This window comes from Vipera berus (assembly GCF_964194415.1).
Source record: "Vipera berus genome assembly, chromosome: 1".
Classification (NCBI taxonomy): Eukaryota; Metazoa; Chordata; class Lepidosauria; order Squamata; family Viperidae; genus Vipera; species Vipera berus.
In genome coordinates this window covers 73,771,180-73,781,790 of record NC_138202.1, presented here as the reverse complement: position 1 = coordinate 73,781,790, position 10,611 = coordinate 73,771,180, and positions in this window count along the sequence as shown.

Sequence of the window (10,611 nt, the reverse complement as noted above, 5' to 3'; positions counted from 1 at the left end):
TGGAAGCCAATGCAGCTCACGGAGCAGAGGTGTAACATGGGAGTATCGGGAGACCCCCAACACAACTCGTGCGGCTGCATTCTGCACCAGCTGAAGCTTCCGAGTGGTCCTCAAGGGCAGCCCCATGTAGAGAGTATTGCAGTAGTCTAAACGAGAGGTCACGAGCGCATGAGTGACCGTACGCAAGGCATCCCGGTCCAGATAGGGCCGCAACTGGCGCACCAGGCGAACCTGGGCAAAGGCCCCCCTAGTCACAGCTCCTATATGATCTTCTAAGGAGAGCTGTGAATCTAGGAGGACACCCAAGTTGCGAGCCCTATCTACGGGGGGCAATAACTCACCCCCCATAGCAAGAGGTGGAACAATCTGAATTTCCCGAGATGCCGGTACGCACAGCCACTCAGTCTTGTCAGGGTTGAGCCGAAGCCTGTTCCTCCCCATCCAGACCCGGACCGCCTCCAGGCAACAGGACATCACGTCGAGGGCATCACTGGGGTGGTTTGGGGTCGAAATGAAAAGCTGGGTATCATCAGCATACTGATGATACCCAACTCCAAAACCACGAATGATCTCACCCAGAGGCTTCATATAGATGTTGAACAGGAGAGGTGAGAGGACCGACCCCTGAGGAAATCCACAAACGAGAGGCCTCGAGGTCGACCTCTGCCCCCCTGCCAACACTGACTGCGAACGTCCCAGAAGGTAGGAGGAGAACCACTGAAGGACCGTGCCTCCCACTCCCAACCCCCTGAGACGCCGCAGCAAGATACCATGGTCGATGGTATCAAAAGCCGCTGAGAGGTCTAATAGGACTAGGACAGAAGAACAACCGCTGTCCCGAGCCCGCCAGAGATCATTCACCAGAGCGACCAATGCTGTCTCCGTGCTGTGCCCAGGCCTGAAACCCGATTGGTACGGGTCCAGATAATCAGCTTCCTCCAGGAACAAAGGGAGCTGATGCGCCACCACGCTCTGAACAACCTTCGCAAGAAAGCGAAGGTTGGAGACTGGACGAAAGTTGTTTAATACAGCTGGGTCCAGGGCAGGCTTCTTAAGGAGGGGTCTCACCACCGCCTCCTTCAAGGTGGCGGGAAAACTACCCTCACTCAAGGAAGCAGTTATCACTGCCTGGATCCAGTATAAGTATAGAATTTAAAACTCAGTTAAAATATTAATTACAGCCACACATGAGTGTCTCATCATTGTCTGATTTTCATGTGCTTGTCAAGAATTGTCAAGAATATCGTTCTTCTGGGTAATATGGTAAGTCTTGGACTAATATAGAAAACTGGAGGCCCAAGGTAGACTTTTCCAATGGGTTCTATATGGATAAAAAAGTTCAAGCGTCTGGCATAGCTGGGATATGGAGAAAGAAAAGATGAGGGTTACTTGTCCACTTCTTTCCCACTGTGGCCACAGCAATGGAGGTTGGACTCCTATGTGACTCTCCTTGCCTCAGTGACCCAAAACAGGCCTTTTTTCCCTCCTGCATTCACAGCCCTCTCAAGGGTGATTGCAGGAAATGGTAAAAAAAGAAGTCAATATGGCAACTACAGCAAAGCTCTGCTTTTTTTGGTCTGAACTGCAACTATCTTCATTAACCTCAGAATGACCACTAGAGGACAGCAAGAATATTTTTCTTGCACTGTATATCTTGATTGCCTTCTAATGGCAATTCTAATGGCCTTCTGGAGTTTTGCAGCCCAATACTCAAATTAAATGACCAGCTTTTTTGTAGGGGTGGAGCAAGAAATGGGGGGGGGCAAGGATGACCCCAGCAGGCATCCTGTGCATGTCAGCCCCATATGGCATTGTTTCTGGGGTTTTTTACTGTTCCTACGGAATCTATATTGACATCAGCATGACAGCAATGTAGTAATATAATCCCAGTTTGAAATGTTCAAGTAAACTTTTATTTAAAATTGTGAGCAAGTAGGGATATTAATACCATCACTAAGATTATTGCCATGAAAAATATTTTCTTTTTTTTTCTTTTTTATGATAGCAATAGCTTTCAGGTTTATACACCTCCCCATGGTGCTTTACAGCACTCTCTGGATAGTTTGAAATGTGAAGAATTATTTGCATATTGCCTCCAACGATCTGGGTCCTTATTTTACCAACCTCGGAAGGACAGAAAGGTAGGACTTTATGAGTCCTGTGCGGGTCAAACTCCAGATCGCAAGTGGCGATCAAATAATTGCAAAGCATTTGGCGACCAGTCGTAAATATGAACAAGTTGCCAAGTGCCAGAAATGCAGTCTTGTACCTGCAGGGGTCAGGGTGGTAGGGGGCAATCATTTACAACAACCAGAGGCTATAAAACACCTACTCTGTTAAAGATATGAAAGATCAATAAATGGCAGGTTGTAAGTCAATGACTACTTGTGTTGTCATGTTTCAGTATTTTAAAAGGGATGGCTGTCAATCACATTATGATGGAGTTTTAAAATGGGTGAGGGTATACTTACTCTTATGGGTTTGTTATCACATTGGGGTTTAATATCCATAGGTTTGTTACTATTCCAATGCAAGAATCAATATAGCTTAAGCATGTAAGCGTACCTTTAAATTACATATAAAAAAACCTGTATCTTATCACTTTATGAAGAATTATGGATTTATTGAGGATGGAGTGCAACTATAAAGATTAATTATCAGAAGAGTAATCATTAGAAAGACAATCCCAAAATAAAACATTGCATCACTTGTAGACATACATTAAATTATATTTATGATAATATGTATGGATTTAAGTGTAAATAAGAAAAATCTGTTCTACATCCACAAATTACATCACATTCAATAAGTATTACTTATTGTGGCATATAGACTTTGGCTATGGGATACAGTGGAAGACAGAAAAATAAAGTAAGCTCATTCTGCTTGACCAAACTCATTATTCATACTAAAGATTTGTTGATAAAAAGACGCTGGCATTATGTCAATGATTTAAAAATTAAATAGAATTTTTTAAAAAAGGCTTGACATGCTCTGTCATAAAAGTAACATGAAAAAGGAAATGGAGGTCTTTGTGTTCATTGTTTTTCTGCCCATCACACCTTTCAAAAACTACATTTTTGGAAAAAGGACAGGAAAGGTAATCGAAATGAACAAGAGGCTGGAACAACTCCAAGCTGTTATATAAACATTGAAAAATGATGAATATAGAGGTCCTACAATGGAGGTATATAAAGTTATGCAAGCTATGGAGAAAAATCAATAGGGAAACATTTTTCCCTCCTTTCTACCAGTAGAGCAGAGGTCATCCACACAAGCTGAACAATGGAGGAGTCATGCTAGATAAATGCAAAATTTTTAGACAGTGCAGAGATAAATTGTGGAATTTTCCAAAGAGCAGATTTCATATAGAGAAATTCACAAAGATTAGTTGATATACTGTATTCATGGGAAATTCAAGGATTTCAGCAGTAGGGCTAAAAAAATCAGGATGATCACTAGTAACAAAGAGTTAGAATTTTTAGAATTAGAATTTATCTAGTTAGTTTTAAACTTTTATCTTTTAAAATTTTATTAAGCTTAAAAATTAGGAATTAGCATTATTGAAAAGAGATGAGATGAGATGAGATTACCTTTATTGTCATTTTTTACTGTGGGCACACTGGCACACATTAAAAATGAAATTCTGTTGCCTGGTCTCAGAGGTGTACACATACACATACATGCATGTAAACATGCTATATTCAACATATGTATATACCAACCCCCTTACATATAATTAATTACTATATGTACTATTTTACCTAAACTAAATAGCTTTATAATTTTACACATTGGGGAACCACAGGAGGAAGTGATTTTGGCTATTTAGGAAACAGAATACTGGATAAGATGGGCCAGTGATCTTATCCATCACAACTCTTATGTAATTTACAGAATAGCAGAAGGGGCCTTGGAGATCTTTACTCCAACTCTCTACTCAAGGGTGGCTAATGAGGGAGATCATTCTTTATATTATGAATCAAGGTCCTCTGATGTCTTGTAAGGAGTTCTCAACCTGCTTGAGCTCACAATTTTGGCTGTAACTGTGCAGTCATAAAGCAGGTCACTATGTAATCAGATCCAATTTTATGATCTTTTTTTGCAGCGGTTAACCCAGGGGTAGGCAACCTTGGCTCTTTTATGACTCATGGACTTCAACTCCCAGAATTCCTGAGCCAGCCATGCTGAGTGAAAAGGGAGAGGTTTCCAAGCTGAGCCATGCTGGCTCAGGAATTCTGGGAGTTGAAGTCCACGAGTCATAAAAGAGCCAAGGTTGTCTACCCCTGGGTTAAGCAAATGTCGCAGTTGTTAATTGAATGTGGTGGTTGTTATGTATTGGGCTTGTGGTATCATCACCACGTGCATTGCTAGAGAGCTAACGGCTCCCCAGCTACCTAGACAGACCATCTCCGGTCCTGCAATTGGTCAGCCCAGGCGGCAAGTGCAGGTTTAATCCTATTGGCTGCTTCCGTAGGGCTAGGCTATATATATTGTGGTCGGGTGCAGCTCAAGCTCAAGTATAGTTCCATCAAGAATAAAGAATGAGTTTCTTTGTACTCAGCCTTGTGTCTTCATTCCTGCTCACCAGAGCCCACGACTTAACAGTGGCGACGAAGGTGGGAGCTTGCTTCACCATTTAAAAATGGCTGAAGTCAATGAGGGGTCGGCAATACACGCTGGAGGGAAGAGGCATTTCCCCCCCCCCTCTAGGCCGGCTAGTAAAGCCACACTAGCAGCCGCATGCTCAGTGGACGCATTCCATGAGCCTAAGAAGCAGGATCCAAGAACATAGGAATCGAGGAAGATGCCGAAGGTCAGCAAACTCATAGAGTTTGATGTAAAACATCCAGAAGACTGGCCGTCTTACCTCTCGCAAGTAGAAAACTAGTTACAAGCAAACCAAATTGCAGAGGAAGGCCTAAAAGCTGCCACATTGCTATGCGTGTGTGGACTGGCAACTTTCGACCTAGCAGAAAACCTTTTTGTGCTGACACCCATCGAAGCAGTATCATTTGCAGATCTCAAGAAGAAGCTGACGGGGCATTTTCAACCCAAAATGTTGGAGATGGCGTGGCATTTTAAATTCGACCAAAGAGTGCAGCTACCCAGAGAGACAGCTTCAGGCCACACGCCTTTGCAAGTTCTCGAACTTAGAGGAACGACTGAGAGACCAGCTTGTCTGTGGCTTTGAGACAGAACCCTTCAGCAGAGACTGTTTGCTAGACCCAACCTCACATTCTCCGAGGCACAGGACGAGGTCATGGCCGACAAAGCCGTCGGGGGTGCAGTGCAGACAGTGCAGCCCACCAAATCTTCAAAAATTGAAGATTCTGTCCATCTCGAGGTTGCCAAATGTGTCGGTGAATTGTCAGAAGATGAACCCGAAATCAACAAGCTCCAAAGACAACCAAATGTGCAAAACCGCAGAAACCATCAACGAGAGAACGATTACAAGGCACTTCTCTTACCTAGATGTAAGGGGTGCAGAGGCAATCATCTTCGTGCCAATTGCAGATTTCGCTCGGCCACGTGTAGAGCTTGCGGAAGGACTGGCCACATCGTGGTGGTTTGCAGAGTGCGCCAGAGAGACAGGCCACCCAAGCACCAGTCAGAGGAACTGACTAGGAGAAGTACTGGGGCCCAGGGTCCAGTTAGTATGGGGTTCTTCAGAAGTTGGAGAAGTGTTTGCCGCACCGGGGCTCATCGCCCCCTCAAGCCTAAACTCAAGCTCACAGTAGAGCTACAAGGAGTTCCTTGTAAAATAGAGTTGGACTCCGGCTCGGCAGTATCGATCATTTCACAAGACACATTCAACTTTGTATGCAGGCGCAGTAACAAGTGGGCTAAACTAAGGCCCTCAGATATTATTTTAACAGATTTTCAGAATGCTCAGGTTAAAGTTAAGGGGGAAGCCACATTATTGGTAAATTTTAAAGGATTTTTGGGGCATCTGGATCTAATAGTAGTAGAGGGCCAAAGAACGAGTCTTATTGGACTTGATTGGTTTGATGCTTTAGGCATTGAAATTACAGGCATTAATCGGACACAAACAGCAGACTTCATGACTGTTTGCGAGGAATACGTGGATGTTTTTGAGTCAACTCTGGGGACTTACACTGGCCCACCAATTTCTTTTAAGTTAGATCCTAACGTTGTGCCTATTAGAATTAAGCCTCGCAGGGTTCCTTTTGCCCTAAAGCACAAAATTGATTCCGAAATCGATAAGCTAGTAGAACAGGGCGTATTACAGCCTGTTGATGGGGGGGGAGTGGGAAACTCCTATTGTCACCCCACTGAAGTCCAACGGAGAAGTTTGCATTTGCGCAGATTATAAGTGCACATTGAATAAGGCCCTAAATCAACATGCTTACCCGGTTCCTGTAGTCAGCCATATTTTAGCCTCGTTGCAAGGGGGCACCATTTTTGCTAAACTTGATTTAGTGCAGGCGTATCAGCAATTGCCGGTTGACGAGGCTACAGCCGCGGCTCAGACAATAGTAACTCACAGAGGGGCATTCAAAGTCAAACACTTACAGTTTGGAGTCAGTGTCGCACCAGGTATTTTCCAAGGGATTATTGAACGTACACTTAAGGGTATTCAAGGTGTCTGTCCCTATTTTGATGATGTTCTCATTGCCGGAGAATCCCCAGAAGTGTTGGCCAATAGGCTCAGGGCTGTTTTGCAGAGGCTCCACGATGCGGGCCTCAAATTGAAGAAAAACAAATGTAGTATTAGGGTCTCATCAATGGAATTCTTGGGGTTCTGTATCGATGCTAATGGAATTCACCCCACTGATTCAAAAGTGAAGGCCATCAAATTGGCTCCAAGGCCAAATTCAAAGGGAAAGCTGCAGGCATTTCTGGGCCTCCTAAATTTTTATCACACATTCCTACCTCATAAGGCTGCGATTGCAGACCCCCTCCACAGGCTGCTTGATAAAAAAGCCCCTTGGAAATGGACTAATTTGCACGAAAAATCTTTCCAGGATCTGAAAGCCCTTCTTTCAGAAAAGTCAACAGTAACTCATTACATTGAATCTAAACCTGTATGTCTTGCATGTGATGCATCTCCATATGGAGTGGGGGCAGTTTTAAGCCACATAGAGAAAAATGGGAGACAGGTTCCTATTGCCTTTTATTCTAGGACTTTATCTTCTGCTGAACGTAATCCAGAGTGAGTGGCATCAGAAGCCTCTAGACCAAAACCCCCGAGGGGGCTGCAAATGGGCGATTTGGTTTGGGCCAGAAACTATGGGCAAGGGAATTTATGAGTTCCTGGTCAAGTAACCAAAACATCTGGACCCCTGTCTTATGAAGTGGGGTTGGAGGGAGGGTGACTGGTCAGAAGACCCATTGACCAGCTAAGAAAGCTGTTTCCAGAATGGTCACTAAGTGAGGACAGTGGCATAGGTCCCTCCCGAGGTGTTCAAACTGGTACCCAAGCCAACCCACACCAGAACCACAAGGGTTTCACCTTCTCAGCAGTAGTTGATTCCAAGGAAGAACCAGGAAGCTCGTAAGTGCAACATGGGACCCCTGACCAGGTGAGCCAGCCGAATCTCAGCAACCGCTGTGCCTACTCTGCAGAACAGACTGACTCTGGGGTGGGCCAACCTGGTGAGGCCAGCTAGAGCGTTTTAATCCCCCTGGACAATGGAGCACAAGGGGACATGGGTCTACCCAGCCCTCAGGGTAAGCTGGTAGACCCCAAAGTGAGGGGAACCCCGAGGCGTTCCTCCAGGCAACACAAACCTCCGGCATATCTCTCAGATTTTATTGTAAAATAAAGTGATGTATAATGTACCACTACTTACAGATATCGGGGCATTGTGAAACTGCCTGTAAGCATGTTCATTGAGACATTGTTTAATCTCATTGTAGTCCTCGCTGCATTGGCAAGCCATTGAGACATTGTTTAATCTCATTGTAAATCTTACTGCATTAGCCAGCAATTTAGCCATTGTTTAATCTTATTGTAGCCTACTACAATGGCACGTCTGTAAAGGTCGCGTAATGTCATTCTAGCCACCTTCAACTTAAAAGCATTATTATTATTTTGTATTTTTTTGTTATTATGTATTTTGGTTGTGGGAGTGATTCTTAAGTCTTGACTATTGTCAAACTTATTAAGGGGATTATAGTCTGATCTTAGAAGGGAGGGGTGTTATGTATTGGGCTTGTGGTATCATCACCATGTGCATTGCTGGAGAGCTAACAGCTCCCCAGCTACCTAGACAGGCCATCTCCAGTCCTGCAATTGGTCAGCCCAGGCGGCAAGTGCGGGTTTAATCCTATTGGCTGCTTCCGTAGGGCTAGGCTATATATACTGCTCAAAAAAATAAAGGGGACACTTAAACAACACAATGTACTGTATTTAATAGTAGGATGTCTTATCTTGTGTTCCCTTTATTTTTTTGAGCAGTGTATATTGTGGCCGGGTGTGGCTCAAGCTCAAGTACAGTTCCATCGAGAATAAAGAATGAGTTTCTCTGTACTCAGCCTTGTGTCTTCATTCCTGCTCACCACAGCCCACGACTTAACAGTGGTCATTAAGTGAATGCCATGGTTGTTAAGGGAACATCACGGTTTTTAAGCAAACCCATTGTTTGCCATGGGGTGGTTTTTGCCAGAACAGGAAGTAAAATCTGGTTCCTGGCAAAACATTGTAAATCGTGGTCATGTGATCATGGGAACTGCAAATGGTCATAAATGTAGGCCCATTGCCAAGTGCCCCAGTGTGGTCCTGTAACCTCTGGGGAAGTGGACAGACATCAGAACTTCGAATCTGGGTTGTAAGTTCCATTTTTGGAGTCCCTCATAAACTCAAATAGTCACTAAGTGACTCGTCATAAGTCAAGGACAATTTGTATGCCCTAAATGTGCTTCTTAGGATAAGGGGATGGAAGCAGTGTTGTCCTGGGGTCTTCTTTCAGTTGCCATCTGCTGAGTAGAGCATGTACTTTCTGTCAAGGACATCTCCAGTAGTTTGTTCCTTCATGGAGATAAATGCCTTGTTGAGAATTTATTGTACTGTACTGTTGCAAGGCCAGCAAAAATCCCATTTTGTTGCAAAGGTAGAATTCTAAAACTGCTTGTTTCCTGTCATGCAATTTTTTGCAAAAGTACTTACAGGTAAATAAAAAGATACACGTCTAGACCTGAAGGAATCAAGTGTAATTAACTTATGTTTTAAAAGTGGCCGGATTATAAATAAATAATAGATTGAAATGTAGCTTGATTCATTGGATCATTATGAAACAAATGGAGGCTAATGGATTTCATTTTTTTTAGTTTTCCTATTTCCAATATGTGTAACTATTTTTCTGCCAAGGAAAAGCATCCAGAACAACGCAAAGCATAATAATGAAAACACAGGAGAACGTACCTTGAAAAAAAATCCATAAAACAGTACAGAAATAATACTAAAAAAACCCCTAGGGCCTAGGGCAGCTGGAAAAACCAATAGTCAGCAAACACAGAGGACAGAGTAGGTAATCCTGAATTGATTTTGGATGGAAACAGATGGGGAAAATGGTTTCTTGTGGCTTTGTGTAGATATTAAACAAACCTGGGGCCAAGATAAAAGCTGAGGGCTAAATCTTGTATTACCCAATGCCAGTCCTACAGTCCTAAATTGGGAGTTCCAGGCAGTCTTTAAAGGTGGAAGTGTTCTGAACTGTTCAACCTGGATCATATCTGAACTGTTCAACCTGGATCATACGGTGTGCAGGTAGTGTCATAATCTGCATCCTGATCTGAGATTATAAAAGACACCTTGCTACACTTAATTTGCTTCTTCAGTGACAATGTTGAATAACTGAGTATGGCTAAATCTGTTCATGGGGACTGTATCTCCTCAAGGGGAAGATGAATGTCACTTGCTTATAGAGGAGAATATCTGGTCCGAAGTGATATTCACCTTATTAGTCCTTATCCAAACTACTCCAGATTTCAAGCACTGATTTAGTAATCTCACCATCCCACAGACAAGTATAGGGGAAAGCAATTATCATACTGAGGAAACTGAAGCCATATACAAACATCCTAGGTGTCTTACTAAGCCAGTCCTCAAGAGGTCCCAAACCATTTCAAAAAACAAAAAACAAGATTTACCAGAACACTAGAGATATGATTATGATGGGAAAATATAGGCAATTCTCAAATTATGACCACAACTGAGCCCAAAATTTCTCTTTTTAAGTATATTTTTAAAGTGAGTTTTGCTCTAATCTACGACTTTTGTTGTTAAGTGATAAATGAAACACTGCAGTTGATAAGTTAATAACTCTCTTGTCAAGTGAACCTAGCTTCCCTTTGACTTTGCTTGTGCTTGGTCACAAAAGGTGATCACATGACCTTGGGACACAGCAACGGTCATAAACATGAACCAGTTGCCAAGAATCTGAATTTTGATCACATGAACATGGGGATGCTGCAAAGGTTGTAACTGTGAAAAATGGTCATAAGTCACATTTTTCAGTGCCGTTGTAACCTTGAGCAGTCACTAACTGAACTGTTGTAAGTCAAGACTAGCTGTATACAATTACTCTTCACCTCAATAGAATACACTTGTTCTGTTCCAGCCTACAACCGGCCCTGCAGAAATGT